The sequence below is a fragment of the Calypte anna genome, chromosome 6 (assembly GCF_003957555.1).
Source record: "Calypte anna isolate BGI_N300 chromosome 6, bCalAnn1_v1.p, whole genome shotgun sequence".
Classification (NCBI taxonomy): Eukaryota; Metazoa; Chordata; class Aves; order Apodiformes; family Trochilidae; genus Calypte; species Calypte anna.
In genome coordinates this window covers 15598672-15615456 of record NC_044252.1, presented here as the reverse complement: position 1 = coordinate 15615456, position 16785 = coordinate 15598672, and the positions used below count along the sequence as shown (strand labels likewise).

Sequence of the window (16785 nt, the reverse complement as noted above, 5' to 3'; positions counted from 1 at the left end):
ACATTCACTCTGTAAGACTAAAGATTACTTGCCTTTTTTAGGAAAAGAAGGACTTCTAATTTTTCTGTGGTATTACCAAACATCATCTCTTATTTGTTGTTTTGGAGTTTCCCAGGGATTTGGTAAATGTACCATTTCTGAGAACTCTGTGCAGCTTTTTAACTGAGCCACGTGAAGTATACTGAGTCATTTACTAATGGAGTGTCATGCATGTAAATACATATTTAAAAATCCGTTACTTGTTTGTGCTAGAAGTAACATGAACTGAATAATATGGTCCAACTGCATAACTCTCACTTTTATGCTCATCTAATGAGTATTAATTGTAAAATAGGTAGAAGGAGATTTTCTTGTATATGCTGCCTTCTTGTTCTTGTATTATCTTCACCTCATTTACTGGTAATATTTTTAAATTTAGCAGTGTGGAATAAAAACTATTTGAGATAAAGAGAAAACTGTAAAAACTTATGCTTATGGTAATGGTAGTGTGTGTTTAGATTGTCTTTTCTCCCTGTGGCGAAGTTTTTCCATTTTATTCTTTGTTGGGGTTTTTATTGTTGCTGTAAGGCTGGGGTTTTTCTTTCCGCTTTTTGGCAAACACAGGTTTTTAAAACTTCAAGTCCCTTATGACCAGGATGGGTCCAGCTATTCTAAATTCTGTTTCATAGTCTGGTCTATATTTCAAGCCAGTACTTTTATTTTGTAGAAAAGAAAGCAAGGATTAAATGAAAGAACTATGTGAATCCTTTTAGCTTCCTTTTAGGGCAGAAGTGAAATAACTGAGTTTCCCCCTTATCTCTGCAATAGCCTGTAGCTAAACAGCAGGGTCCTTTCTCCCACTATCATTTCCTCACCTCTCAGGAGAGCGTCCTTGGGCAGGCACAGCACATTGCAGCCAGACCTCTGCTGGGTCTGGAGCTTGTGTTTCCATCCTTACAGTTCCTGTGCCATGGTCCTGGAAAGTGTATTGTAATAATGACTTGGACAACTGCAGAGAAATAATAACTTCAGTACAATTTTTTTTTTTTCTCCAGTCTCCATGGCTGCTAGGTCACAACTGTACAACTGCACTCTTGATTTCCTGTCCCAGAGCTCTCCTGCTCTGGCTTTGCTTTTCTCTTGCCCGCACTAGAAGTTCAAGCATCACTAGAACTCTGTTTTGAAGCCATTGTTCAGCAATGAAGTGGCCTTAATCCTAAAGAGGATTAAGTTGCAGTGCACCTACAGCAGTTTAAGTCCTGGGTAGGAGCCACTGCAGACAGATGTGGCAGTGCTTTAATTTATATCCCTTGACTTAACTGATAACGAGCCTCCACGTATCTGAGTACTTGGAGTAGCCTGCGTCTTGATGTCATTGCAGATAGAGCCTTATCATCTGATTTTTTTTTTTAAGGTACAAGTTTTTCTGGCATTATCACTGTTGCTGTCCACACGGGTTATTTCCTCTCTCTTGAACCCTTTAATTAAGCCCTAAAGTTGGAACTGTGATTTTTAGGTGGTAGATAAAAGCAACAGAGTTGGCAAAGCACTTTGGCTGCTTGGGGGAAGACCTTTGGGGACAGAGGTGGCCTTTCATGCAGTGAACTGTGGCCATGCTTGTGCTGTACCAGGAGCATGGGTTTTTTAAGATCAGGGGTGCAGTTGCAGAGGGGATCACAGCAGAGCCTGAACCATTAGAGAAGCAACATCTACCTCCTGTTTATAAATAAGCTAGACATGAAGATGCTTTACATGGTTTGTGTCACTGAACAGGAACATTTTATTTTCTTGAACAGTATTTGAGATTGCAAAGAAACACACCCAGCCCACTACTTTGGTTGAGATACTTTTGATGCAGAGGCAATGGCTACGTATGTCTACTTGAACTTAATGTAGACCTAAAGAAATCACAGGTCTCATTTTTTTTAAATTTCATTTGGCAAAAGTTGAATTGATTATAACATTGGAGATGGTCATTTCAAATCCATACACCAAATCTCAGTGTATATGACTTAAAGTCAGGAATTAGAGGGTACATTGTAATGCATGCAGGTGGTCTTTGATTCCTACCCCCTGGTTCACGCAGCCACCCCAGCTGGACACCTTGCTCAAATACTATGAACAAACATTGAGTGGTTTGGGTTGGAAGGGGTCTAAAAGGCCATCTAGTCCCAACTCCTCTGCCATGGCCAGGGATACCTCCCACTAGACCAGGTTGCTCCAAGCTCCATCCAGCCTGGCCTTGAACACTTCCAGGGATGAGACAGCCACAGCTTCTCTGGGAAGCCTGGGCCAGTGAATCTATCCAGTATTTTTCCTTCTTCCAATGAAAACTTTCATAGAGAAAACAAATCACCAGCAGGAAATGTTTGTCAGAGGATGACACAAAGATGAGATCTGTCAAGTCTGTTTGACTTAATGCCTGAATGCCATCAACCTGCTGTGAGTGACGGGGCTTTTACACTACCAGGTTTTGTGTTAGGACATCATTTACATTCAAAATGACACAGAATGCTGCTGTGATCTGAGGGGCTGGGGAGAGCAAATGGAATGATGTGAATTTATCAAAAAGTGACTTTGGCCAGAACTGAGGGTGATTGATGAGCTATTAAGTAGTAGGGCTTCTGAGACAGCCTGCAGCCTGCTGGGAATACTTCAAAGGACATCTGTTTTGGGTTTCTCTTCTTACAGTGATAGAAATGGATCATTTCCCTTTCTGATGATGTTTATCCTGTAGTGATAAATAAGGATTGCTTTTTTGAAGAAGCTGTAGTGGAAGAGTTTGAGTAAGAAAACATGTTGTTGCTGTTGAAGTGGTCGTGGCAATTATTAATGCAGGTCAGGCTGTGAGTTAACGTTATCTCTATTTCTTCTTGTCATTCTCTGATGCTGTGAATAAGCACTTTAAAGTAGCATTTCATAACTTCTTTGCCACTTTCCCCTGCTAATTTTTTCTCTGTGCACTTCTGTCTTCTGGGACTGCTGATGTTGTTCAGGAGAGTTGATTGTAATCAAAAGCTCCATGAGTTTGTATCGAGGAGCTGACCAGATTTGCACAACCTGCTGAACTGGTACCAGTCATGGCAAGGAGTAGATCAGCCTGGCTGAGACTCCACATCTTAAAACTTGAATGATAAGAACATGCTACCTTGCATTATTTCCTGCATTTTTTAAACAGTTTTGGAAATACTTTGATAATATTTGCAGTAAACTGGAGCTTTAAATTATTTAGGCTATGAAGCAAATTTAAGTGGCTTTTTTTTTCTTTTTCCTCCGAGTTGCTTTATTCTAACAAGTTTTTCTAGCAGTACAGTAATAATGTTTTTCATTTTCACTATGCTTTTCTGTTTCATCAAGTGCCTTACTACCACTGCTAATGTCTGCATCTCTTTTGTGTGCTTAAAATGTACTAATATTTCTGTTTTAATCAAAGTCATGAAAAGTTAAGGAACAAATTCATTTCTGTAGGGCAGAGATCAAGACAGCATCAAACCTGTCTGTAGAATGGTGCCCATTGGCATGCTGAAAGATCTGGGACCATCTGAAGATGGTCTATGGACATACATACATGTGGTGGGTTTTAATCTGAAAGTCCCTGTGCCTTTTTAGTTGGCATGTGTCCCCAAAACATACTCAGAAGTAATTATTTAAATACCTACTCAACTCAAGTGTGTCATGAAGCCAGCAATAAATCACAATAATGATTTATACTTATTACAGTGTGATGGTTAAATTGCTGATCCTTTGAGATGCATGAAAACCTCAGCATTGTGTTTCCCAGAGAAAAAAATTGCCACTATAATAAAATCTGGAAAAATCCTTTTCCTTGCCTAAAGTGATCCCACTGGTGGGGATGGGATCTTGCTTGCTCTGTATCACAGATGGGTGTTTTCTGCAGCCATATGCATAAGCTCTCCTGCACAATTTGTGCCCAAAATACATGGAGTTTATCAGTTTTATAGTATTTTCGGTGAAATAACAGGAACATTTAATTTTGTACCTGTAAAATACATTTTAAAATAGCAGCCATGAAGGATGCTCTTTTGTGGTGCCAAGGAAGACCCTTTAGTTGAAGAGCAGCTCTCACCATCTGGAGAGTGTTTGATGTTGATTTTTAGGCAGTGGGTGAGTAGGAAACCTGGTCTGGGCAGGCATGATGCAGCATCAAAAGGATCCTTTTGTGGAAAGTAAAGTTTAGGGGAAAATGGATTTTGAAATAGAGATGGAAATGCAAAATTTACTTCTTGGCTTGTGGAAAATGAAATGGAATGTAGTCTGCTAAGTGATCCCAAACCAGTTCTGCAGCATCCTGACTTCAGGTTCTGCTGTGGTCAAAGAAAACCAGAACATGGACTAAAAGGAGGCTGGGAATCCAGTGCCATCAGGAAACATTTTTCCTAAATATCAAAGAAATTTTCTCAATTAGAATTTCTTCAGAATGCAGGGTACAACATGATAGGTGTTTGTAGAATGAACAAAAGTTTTCTTGGTCCCAAATCAGTTTTGCCTTTTTATTTCTCAGGAAACCCTTGGTTCTGAGTCAAATGTAAAAATTCCCCCTAGTTGTGTCTTAACCACCCTGTTGTACATGGGACTGTGTCTTTCCTTTGGAAATATTTTTTTTTAGACATCTAATACTTTGTAATTTATTTTCAGCCTTCTATCAGTTCAACAGGGGCTTTGCCAACATACTTACTCAGTGACCTTGTAGCATCTTGGGCTCCTCAATGTTTAGGTCATTCATTCACAAGAATTTTCCAAATGTTGGTCTCAACACAAAAGCAATCACACCATTCTTACATCTTGCAGTTACTTTACTGTAGTTCATAGTTAACAGATTTTTGTTCTCCTCTTTATCAGATTAAAAAAATCTGAGAGCCCATTGCTCTCAGGCTGGTAAAATGCCACTGTAGCTTTAATTCATTTTCTAGCTCCAAATCTAGCAAGATGCACAAGAAGTGGCTTTTACATTATCTCACCAGTCCCTTGCCATTTCCCTTGGCTTCATTTTACCCCACTTATTAATCTTCTGCTTGATTTGAACATCTTCTGAAACAACAACTCTTAACTGCTACCTGCTAGACCCTTTATTTTTATTTTGCATAGCTTGAATACTCTTTATGGAACCAACAGTGTGTTGGGTTTATTTATTTCTTTACCATGGCAGGCCAGCTTCGTGTCCTTTTTTTTTTCCAAAACAGTGACATACATCAGAAGTGGTTCCCTGCTGTGCTCTGCTCCCCTGCTTTTTTTTCCCTTTTTGTCCAGAACTGGTAAATAAGTGGTTCACTTGTTAGGCAGCACTAGCATCCTTTTATGTTTACAATTCTTCTGCTGATTTTTAGTGCTATTCATTATGGTATACTCAAATGTGGAAAACTTTCACACTTTGGTTGCTTATGTGCTTTTCTGAGACTTACTTACAACTCATTTGCTGCTCTTAGAGCATGGAATGATCATGGCACTAAGTAATGTTTATGGAGATTTGCATAGGGTAGTTTGAAGCAGAATTTATTTCTTCAAGGGGTGAAGAGGCTTTCAAAACTAGCAAAGTGTAAGGCCTTTTGGTATAGTACGTCTTTTCTTTATCATCATATATTCCCAGCATTTCTTTTATGTGAGAAAAGAAAGTCGATTTAGGTCAAGATAATTTCCATGCCAGCCTGATGACTTAGGCACAGGATGTGAACTTTCAGACCCAAGTGGCTTCTTATTTATTTTCAATTCTAAAAAAAATACATACCCACATTACTTAATAAGTTTCTGAAAAACTCCTCAAGGTTTTTTCTTTACTAGAGAGATTTAGAATTTTTTCCGATTTCTTTCATGGTGTAATTTTGTTTCTGCAGTTGCTCATCTTGCTCTTCTCCAAGTGTGATACCTATGACAGCTTAATATCTATATTACCAAAATTCCTTCACAGTGGAGGCAAAGATATTTTTTAAAGCCTCATTATCATCAGGAGAACTGTTAATATTCACTATTTAAAATTAACATTTAACCATACTCCCTTACAGAGAACAGCTTGCTAAGCACGGTGTATAGTGTAGGTTTATAATATAAATGGATGTCGTTGTTAATGATCAACAGCATTGGCTGCTTCTGTGTAATTAAAAATATCATTGACTCTAGTGATATATGCAGTTGCTAGAACATTTGAATTGCTGTTGTTCAATCTGGAATGGCTGAGCAACCAATTAGTCATGGAGGCAACATGCAGCAAAAGAGAAAATAGTCATGGCAACATCCTGACATTGCATTGATTAACTTGTCAACGTAACCCAAAGCAGCAATACAAATATTGCTGAACCACGTCAAGACAATGATTATTTTGTATTTGCCTGTGATAGCAGATGACATTCTGTTTTCTTTCCTTCTCCAAAAAATTAACTTTTCGTACCTCTCCATGGGAAAACTGGAGAACGTGGAAATCTCAGGTTGTTTTGTGTGGTATATTGTGGTCACCTTTGCAGCTAATATCTTTTATAAATTTAGACAGTTCTTTTGAGCTGGGTTTACTGTTTCTGTTTCCGTATGAGGACTGTAGGCTCACCAAGTCATCAAGCACAATCACAGAGGATAAGTTGGGACTCGGGCAACTCATTCCTGTTAAGTTTTCTTGAAATCACAGCAAACTAGGCCAGTCCTGATCATATTTCTGCTCTTTTCATGCATAAGAAAAAATGTCCATTTTGGAAGTGTATTAGTAAATCAGTGTAAATCTTGCACAGGCTGTGTTAAAGTAAACTATATCTTTTTTGAACAAAAATTACTGAGGCTTTTGTGTTTGTTTTTTAAGCATGAGACAATGACTTGATAAATATTGAAGCTTGTGTCATACTCCTTGGAAGCAGTATGGCAGCAATGATGAAAGGAGCACAGAGGGTTTGGTGTGTTTTTTTATTTTAATTTAATCAATTATTTTAGTAACTGCAAGATACTGGGCAGTACCAAATCACTGAAGAAAATGTTTCTAGGAGGAAGGTCTGCATCCTTCTCCTTCAAGGATCAGTTGTCCTGTTGCAGAGTCAGAGAGGTAAGGATGGATAGAATTGTGTTTTGATATGGAATCACCCCAGATTCTCTCACCCTTTCCATGGGCATTAAGTCAGAGGCTGTTCATGACCATGTTCTCTGTGGAAGATAGACCTGGATATCCTACTTATGCCTCACCAACATGCTTTGGTCTTGGACCTCTTTCAGGTGACCAGGTAAAGCAGTGGGGGATGAGCTCAGAGACTTCCTGCTGACAAATTGACTCAAGGGATCACTCAGGGATGCTTTTGGTTGCTGTGTCATTAAACCAGTGGAGCTAATTCTACTTGTGGAGTTAATTTTCTTCACTAAGAGGCTGGGTGAGACACTTGCACAGGTTGTCCAGAGAGTCTGTGGCTGCTCCATCCCTGGAAGTGTTCAAGGCCAGGATAGATGGGGCTTGGAGCAAGCTGGTTTAGTGGGAGGTGTTCCTGGCCATGGAAGGGGGTTGGGAGGAGATCTTTAAGGTCCATTCTAACCCCAACCAGTCTGATTCTAAGAAAGGATCCTCAGGCTGTGCACAAATAATTCATTCTAGCTGTGCACCAGCATGCTTAGCAGCTTAGGGCTGGACTTAAGTGGGAATGGGTGGAAAAGCAGGAGAGGTGCATGTGGAAGGCTTTAGGGTGATCACCTCTCAATCTTTCCTAGGGCTGGGCATTGATGTAGTGTATGTAGTAACTACATGTTCATGTGCCCTGGAGGAAGAGTTGTTGTTCTCAAGTAAGCTCATCGCTGCCTTGTTAATGCTGCTTCCCTGTCCCGTGGGGTTCTTGAAGTCCATTCCCTCAGTTTCAGGGTCTCTTTGCAGCAGCTTCTCTGAGTTGATGCCAGGTCTTTGTTCATTAGATAATATGGCACAATCCACTGGTTATTGCTTGGAAGAAACAATGCAGTTGCTAGGGAAACCAGATAGCAAACCAAATCTCCTTTACTTCACGTTTAGAATGAAAGCACTTGCGTGACTGTCAGGATTAATACCTGTCCTGGTACTTTTCCCCACTGCAGGTATTTGTGATTCTTACTCTCAGGAAGCAAAGTCCACATGGTTTTTTGTCCCTGTTGCCACCTAACAGTGGCTTTTGGATAAACCATCACAAAAATTTGCATGATATTTTTGCAAGCCTGAAGCCATGGAGCCTGATTTTCCCCTGGTTGCATCATGTAAACATACATCTAGGAAAACAATCAGTATGAAGTTTTTCTCCTAACAGGCACTTAGGGCCTTTAACTGAGTTTCTAACAACGTTTGAGCTATTTTCTGGCACTCACAGTGTCATGAAATCTCTTCTTCAAATCACTTGGTGGCAAGCAGCTCGTGCTATTAATTGCTTTTGAGCATAACTTCATTATGCCCCCATCATATCTGAACAAAACTGGCCCAAAGGTCACTGGGTATTTGGGAGGGGTACACGAAGACCATGTGCCTGCATGGCTGACATTCCTTCAAAAAAGAAACCAAAGTTAGAACTTAAATTTCAAGGAGTTATTAGTTATGCTAATTTTAAAATAATCCATCAGTTCAGAATGTTCAATGGGTTTTGTTTTTTTTTTTGTTCTCACATACAGACAGTCACTCTGGTAGTTTCGTACAGCATGGTGATTCTTAGATACAAATGAAGACATGAAAATGCATTAGGAGAAATATATTTGGAGAAAAGAAAGAATAAAAATCCATGTGTAAAACCTTCCTTATTTCAGAAGTCTCTAAAGGCAGACACTGTACCAGAAAGCAGGCAGTGTGCTGAGATCCAGCCACAAGCTGCAAGCTTCTGAAGTTAATGCTAAACTTACAGTAGAGGTTTATCTCCATAGGGTGAATTTTTGGGAAGGAGGAATTGTTGTAGCAAAGATACTGGAGGTGTTGGGGGCTGGTCCTTGGCAGGAAACTTTAGCAGCCTGCTCTCTATTGGGACAGTAAGTGCTTTCTTCTTCCCAGTCACCTAGTTCAAGCCATAAATCCCATTGCTTTTCCCCACATGGCTGTATCAGCCCAGCTGCTCTATTCATTTGTGTTTCTGGTCATTCAATAATCTTGGATTAAAAAGCAATTATTTGACAGAATTATGCTGCCATGTGAGGAAAGGTTGTCTGCATTGTTTAAAATCAAAATACATAAGCCTTTTGGACTCTATTATATTCTTTACAATCTAATATTTCAGTGGCCTAGAGACTTTTTTTTAGGGCTTTGTATTTTTACAGATTCACTAGATTTTTATATCTTCTGCATACGCATATACAGTGAAGCAAAATGTATTCACTGCCCTAATTTTATCAAACAAGAAGGTGGTGTATTCTCAGCCTCTGCACACACTACTACTGTGTGCTACCATAAAGTTTTTGCTGCTTCTACTGAATTATATTTATGCAACCTTGCTGTGCTAAGATTTAATTGGGATTGAGAAGTACTGTTGTCATCAATGGCTAAAGCTCAAGAAATCTACCAAATAACTAGGGAAGGTTTGCTCCCTGTACATATAGCTCTTAGATATATTTCTTGTTTACTTCTTTCCTTGTTCTCTAGACCCAGCTAAACCTGCTGTTTCTAAACACTGCATGAAAATTAATTCTACAAATTGCATGGTGCATCTTGGATGAAGGCTGCATTTAGAAAAGCAAAATACCTTATTATAACTAATTGTACTCCATCACAAATATTGCTCCCAGCTCCAGACTTTTGACAGTCTCAGTATCAGGATTAGCTGCACATCTCACAGCAGTGGTTTGGAGTTGGTGCAAGAACCATCCCCTTTCCCTGTGATCCACGGTTAACAGTCTGGTCCACAAATGAGTACCAGAAGTAATTGCTTCATTAAATCACTATAAACATTGCTTGTTTTTCAAAGTGGCAAAATATTCCACCCTTTCCCTACAAGAGCATTATGAAATTGGGTATTTATGAAAATGCTAAGAAAGAGAAAAATCTTTAAAAGCAGTGAATTTGAACATTTTTGTTGCTATAACGACAAGATGCAGCTCTTGATGAGCTATCATTTCCTTAATGTTGTTAAAAAGTTTAGTTGCCATAACAACAGAATGCATTTTTATTTTCAGTAACTAATACTTTTGCTTTTTACCCCGTGCTTGTAGAAGCAGACTGCACTATTAATTTTTTTCTGTATGAAATATTCCACATAAATAAAGGCAGGGTAGGAAGTGGTTGGTGTTGCACTACTGCAGTGGAGTGCATAGGAATTAACCCGTTTATCTCCTTTGTACATTCAAGTTGGCTTTTAATAACAAGAGGAACATAGAAGCTTCTTGGGGTCTATGAGGAAAAATACTTTTATAGTTAAAAATATTCAGTGCACTCAAGCACTGAGCTGATGGCACTTCCCTTCTCTCGGGAAAGGGATTGCTGACACCACTGCATTGTGTGCAAGGTTGCTAAATGGTCATTTTGGCCCCTTTTGAGTGTTTATAAAAAATACACCGCTTCTCTTCCTACTTCCCTGAGTGTGTGTATAAACATTAACCTTCAGATATTTTCTGCCTAAATGATTTGGTTGTTATTCAAGAAGATGTAAAATTGTTGGAGCATAAATATATTCTCAAATGTATTTTTATTATTAGGTGGAGCAGCTCTGTGGTTTATGTACAGAAGAGGCAACACCTTTTGAAATTACTCTTATTTCCATACCCTGTTGATTCCAGCTATAAGGCCTTCCATTTGCTGAGGGTTTCTTTCTATTTTTTTAAGAATATCAACCCATGCCCCACTTACAAAAAATGTGCCCGTAGTCAAATGCAGGGTTACCAAATGTTGCATTTTAAAGAGCTATGTTTTGGGGGGGAATTACTTGGAAATGCTCATGTAGGTTGTCTGTACTTCAAAAAAAAGCTAAGAAAATAACAGGTTAGTTAAGAATGAGAAAAGGGGAAAATCAGATTCTGTGGAAACACTCAGTACTGCAGAAACACTTTGTTCATGTCAGCATATGACAGCCTTTTCCAAGTTATAAACAACAAATAAAGAAATAAGGCCAAGTAAATTATCTTTTTCGATTTCATTTGTTAAACTCCCTGCTATGACATTGCTGCCTCATCCTTGGCTTAGCCAGATTTTTGCCTTGTGCTTGTTCCTCCTCCCCTCTTTTTGTCATCTCTCATTTTCAGAACACTGGATCAACCTGGGCTGTGGGATTGCTGGAGTAGGCAGGAAAAGATGCTCTCTGGCTTTCAGCTTCATGGCATGTCATATTTCATCACTGTCTGCTGGTAAATACAAGAAGGGGTGGGATGATTGGTTTTTCCTTGTGCCTGAGTCTTTGCTCATCGTGGAATTTCAGCCACTTCTTGAACAGGAACCAGCTGGAATTTGAATTAATTACTCAGAAAATGAGATTCAGAGAAAAAAAGAAGTCTCTGTCAGTTGATATGCATGTATTCTAGGAGCCCTACTGTAAATGTTGGAGCTGGTGCAAAGCCAGAGGTGTGTGACATTGATGTTGTGGGGTTGAACCTCAGACTCTCCATGCTAGACCCTGGGAGGAAATTTGGACTGGACAAGGTGGAAATCTCTGTATTTTCCCGTGGCCACAGTCCAGCTTTCTGCTGCATTTTTTTTCTCATCAGAAAAGCAGAGGAGGAGTGATACAGTCCCCAAAGAGCTTGGCTTTGTTCCTTCCTGTTCCTCCTTACCATTTTCCTTTTGCACAAGAAAGGAGGAGTTTGATTTTTATCTGTAAATGACTAGGAAAAAAAAATAATTATGAACACATCCCTTCTACACCCAGGACTTTCAGACTGCCAGTAGGTTTCTCTAAGGGTAATTTGGTTAGGAATAAGCTCCCTAAAGTGTCTTTCAAATATACCTTGCTTTGCAAAAAGAGATGTACAGCAGTCCTACGTGCAATTTAAGAATGCTACTTAGAGCTTTTTCTGAGGATTGAGAGGGAAAATTAAGTGTAATCTGATAATCTGGTAGAGACTAAAACCCTTCTAGTCTTATTTCCTCTTCTGTGGCAGAATGGGGCAAATCTCTCCTGCCTGCAGTTGTGTTTAGTAAGTGTGAGTCTGGGAGAAGTGAAATTCTTTTATTAAATTTTCAGCTCAGAAAGAGCAAGGTGTAGGACTGAAGAGGTAAATGTGTTAGGGTATTTGTACAAAGTTTAATTTTTTGAAATGACAGCAAAGATGATCTATGGTTATGCTCTGATTGGGGGGGAAAAGAAAAAAAGGTTTATACTAATAATATTGACCTTCCCCAAGTCATCCATCAAGTCTGCAAAATGTTGCACTTTTGGGAAAAAAGGCACCTAATTACTGAAGAGAGATTTAAAAAAAAAAAAAAAAGAGAATTTAAAAAAGGGAATTTCCCTCTGCTCAGCTCTGGTTATAGATTTCAGGAAGCATATGGATTAAAAAGAAACCTGAACAAAACCAACCCTGAACTGTTGTTGCTGATACGCTAATTTGGACTAATTATTGAAGGGTCTCTGTGTCTGCTTGCTCTGTGCTTTTCCCAGCAAAAGTAAGCTTCCAATGACACAACTCCAGAACATCAATAAGAAGGATGAAAACAGCTTCCTGCAGAACAGACAGAGGGCCTTGCAAGTCCCAGTCCTGTTCTGAGCAAGTGGGATGCATTGCAGAAGGAGATTTCAAGGAAGATAAGGAGGTAGCATCATTATTTGGTCCCAGCCTAGGTAGCCCCATGGTGAGAGCCTGCAGGGTTTAGAAAACGTGCTCTTTGGTAGTTCTGTGTTCCCAGCATGAGAATAAACATTGTTTGGCTCCTTAGAATGAAAAACATCTCTGTCTCTTATTACAAGCATGATTATTCTGAGGCATTCAAGAAGGGCAAGGTGTGTTGTACCCTCCAAGATGATAGTGATTGATGCCAGGAGGAGTCCATATATAAAAGTAGGAAAAGCTGGAGAATGAGATGTGAGAGAACCATTTTTAAATTAATATCTTTTATTGTAAGGTTTAGTTCAAAAACACTCTGCTCATTAGCTTATTATTTTGATTATTTCTTATTACCTAAATGTAATTGTCTCAATCTCCTCCAGTCTTTTTTTCCTTTTTTTTTTTTTTTTTTTTTTTTTTTTTTTTTTTTTTTGTTTGTTTGTTTGTTTGTTTGTTTGGTTTGGTTTGTTTGTTTTGTTTTGTTTTATTTCCTGGTAATTTAGTATATCATTGTTTTCTTTAAGTGGTAACGGGAATCAAGGGAGAGCTGAGCCAAGGCAAACACATTTAAGTTATCCAAAGCTGACAGAATCCATCCACAAAGGAAAATGGAAATTTCCAAAATCCCAGCCCAATCCACACCAAATGGTACCTCTGTAGAGTAAGGAAAAACAAGGTGGGCAAGTACACACTTTCTTCTCTCCCACTCAGGTGTTGGTTTTTAGATAGTATTTCCTGATATAAATTATCTGTAAAAATAGCAGAGCTCTTTCTATTTGCAGCTAGATGTATTATGGGCTTCAGAAATTTTCTTACTCCAAAAATCTATCTTTATTGCAATTAGGCTGCCTCGTCTGTTTCAGAGATTTACAGCATAATGCAAGTTATTTTAGGCTTCCTTTTTTAAAGTGTTTTCTCTCCAGCCAACTGTAGGAGATGTTTATAAGAAAACAGTTTTCTGCATTTAAATGCTGCTACATTTTCTTGACAATAAAATATTTTTACTTGACAATAAAATATTCATGTGGATTGTGTTGAATTGCAACCAGGCTGATTGCTCAGTTTTTAAAGAACATTTTCTGAGTGGGAAGTTTATTTATAACAGTTGTTTGCTGCAACTTGTTTCAATCAGTAAAACGAAGAATTATTTTTTTCATCCAGCTCTGAACCAACAAAAACCTATTGTCATTGCTCTCTGTTTTAAACATATCAGATAATAATATTAGGTGTAACATGGTCATGTTTCTCATATTCTTTTCTCCTGATCATGCTTCTATTAGCTGTTGTATCCATTGATAACATTGTTTGTAGGTATAGAGCCACATAGGATGGTCACACATATTCCTTTGAGCTTCTATGGCATTTCTGATGAGCAAATATTAAAATTCTGAATAAAATACGTGGATGTATAATTAAGTCTTCAAGATCTAGAGTTTCAGCATGAGAAGACAGCCCAACACTGTTTCCCTCAGTTGTTGCATCCTGTCCCGCAGCAAAGCTGCAGATCCTGGGAAACTGCAGATGAGTGATGAGAAAATATCTGCATAGCAGCTTTGGATTGAATCCAGAGTTGTTTAATACAGGTGTTTCTGCAATGATGTTGTATGGATAAGATGTGCTGCTCAGCAGACCTGGAAGTTACATCCCTTGTTTGGAGTCATGTTGGGGTACAACAGGGAACCTGAATGCCACCAGGACTGCAAAGTGGAGATACACAAGAGTGGGTTGCTGTGGGCATGTTGAATAGGAAGCCATCTTTCTAGTCTGTCTTTTTAAGTAATGTAGCACATTTTCCATGGAGCAACTCCATACAGCCATCTCCAGCATTTTGGTGCAAGCCTTGCTGGCAGTACTGCTTCCAGGGTTTGGTTTCATTCCAGAAACCTCATTTTGCTGGGCAAATGTTTAGCTTTTCTTTCTCGGGTAGAAGAGGACTCTCTACGCAGATGCAAGTGTAGTCGCAATACACAAGATTTGGGGTTTTTGAGTTTGAGTTCTGGCAATTGTTTACATTTTCTAAGTCCTTAGATTTGATACATAGTTATTGGAACAGGAATTTCCTATTTAGCCCTTGTTACTCTAAAAGAGAATGTTGTCTCATAAAACTATGCTGCTGATTAAAATCTCTGTCACTGATAAGTAACCAAGAATTAGAAGTATCTAAACAGGGTATCTATGATTTGCAAAGGAACTAAAGGAGCAGGAAGGTGTTGCAGTGTTACATGCTGGAAAAGTGCTGCTAGTGAGGATATAGGGAATATTTTAGAAAGTCTGCTCTGATTTCCCAGATAACTTGGTCCAGGATTCACGTACTAAAGCCTTTGAGGTTGCCTGAGGAGAAGGGTTGATAACTCTGGTTACCCAACTCATATGTGGACCCCTGCAGTCCTGTGAACTGTAGTGAACTCTCTCCTCCTGCCATATTAACTTTTTTCATGTCCAGTGCAGTGTTCCTATACTATGCACTAAACTACACATTCCCATACTTGCAATTTATTTTGAATTTAAAAAAAGAAATCTATCCAAATGAAAAGATTGTGCTGAGATGCTTAATTTTGAAGAAAAGTGCTACTTCTTATGTCTTAGGCAATGAACTACAGAGGGGTGAGACAAGGGGCATCAGTGCAGACATTTCTCTTCCAGCTTAAGGAACAGCAATACTAAACTGCATTTCAGTGTCAACATTTGCAGAATGTTGTCCTGATTATTGCCTTTTATTTTTTTCCCTTTTTGGTGAAAATTATTATTTGGAAATGGGAAACAAAAAAGAATCTTTCTTAGTGGAGGCTGAGGACAGATGACTCCAGGATATATATGAATATTCTACATACTTGCTGGTTAGAGCAAGGTGATCCAAAAGCAAAGCGAAGTGTATGAGAGTCCTTGATGCATATCATCAGTTATTGGGGTAATGACTGGAAAATTACTGGTCAAGGGCCTTCCAGAAGTTTGAACATGAAAAACATTCCATGTTACATTAAATAGTTTAATACCATCTACTTCTGTGCTTTTATATTAATAGTTAGAGTGACATTTAATGCTTATTAGAAGTTTGCTGATTTTTAAATACTATATTATGCCAAGACTGCTTCACAGGAATATGTTAATTTTAATTCCATTTAACTTTGGTTACATAAAAAGTAAGTAGATCACTAAGAGTCAAATTGTTCCATCTGGCCTCAAACTGGTTTTCTTTCAACAACAAATATTATATTTGAAAATGTGGTTATGTATTATATTAATTACAAATTTGAAAATAATTCAAGTTCAAAGTGAAGGCAAATTTTAAGTGTTGAAAGGGCACAAAATATTTTCAGAGCAAATTTCAAAATTAAGCTGTTCAATTTTTTTAAAATATTAGAATTTACAGTAGAGAAATAAAAGCCAGTCTTGCCCATCTCTAATGCATTGCTATTATGGTGATACTAAATATCATTTGAGCAAATGAAACCCTACTGAAGTAAGATTCCTTAACTATTCTAGAAATAGGAAAAGCACCCATTATTTTTGGTAAAATAGCTGGGGTTTTCTTTAATGACATAAGAATCTTATAGAGCTCTATTCTGGTGCCAAAAAGTTAGCAAATCCATACTGTACCTACAGAAAATTCCTATTGTCTTCTCCATTACTTCCTTTGTGACATCCTTCTATTTTCCTTCTCCTCTGCTCTCCATGTGGAAGAGCTTTTCCAAATAAATTGGATTTGGCCATATTGTTCCCATACTAATCAGTCTCCTCCTAAATTATAAAAGCAAAAAGACTTTATCCTTAATGCACTTTACAGTTGAGAGAATGTAAAAAGGAAATGCTTTATCTGTCCATTTCAGATGTACCAGAGCATTGTGTGATCCCCAAAGACCACTTTTACTAATTCAAAGTGCTCAGTCATGAAGCTCCTCACCAGCTGGCACTCCTGTCAATCAGCTGAAGCCAGTTCTGTCATCTCTATCATTTCCAAACACAGAAATCTTTGGTGGGAGCAGATTTTTGTGAGGTCTTCTAAATGAGCAGATTTCTTCCTGGTGCTCAGTGTTGTAGTTGTGTATAAGATATATATGGAACAGTTGGGAAATCCCAGACTTAATCTGCTTCAAATGGATTTTGCATGCTGTCCTTGTACTTGTTAGGGACTCAGTCACA

The 16785-nt window shown here is 38.5% G+C and overlaps 1 protein-coding gene across 5 annotated transcripts in view; it reads left to right on the top strand.

Annotated features, from left to right (window-relative positions):
- The window catches only part of PRKG1 (protein kinase cGMP-dependent 1), a 453965-nt gene that overhangs the window by 237701 nt on the left and 199479 nt on the right, over positions 1 to 16785 (top strand). The window lies entirely within an intron of this gene.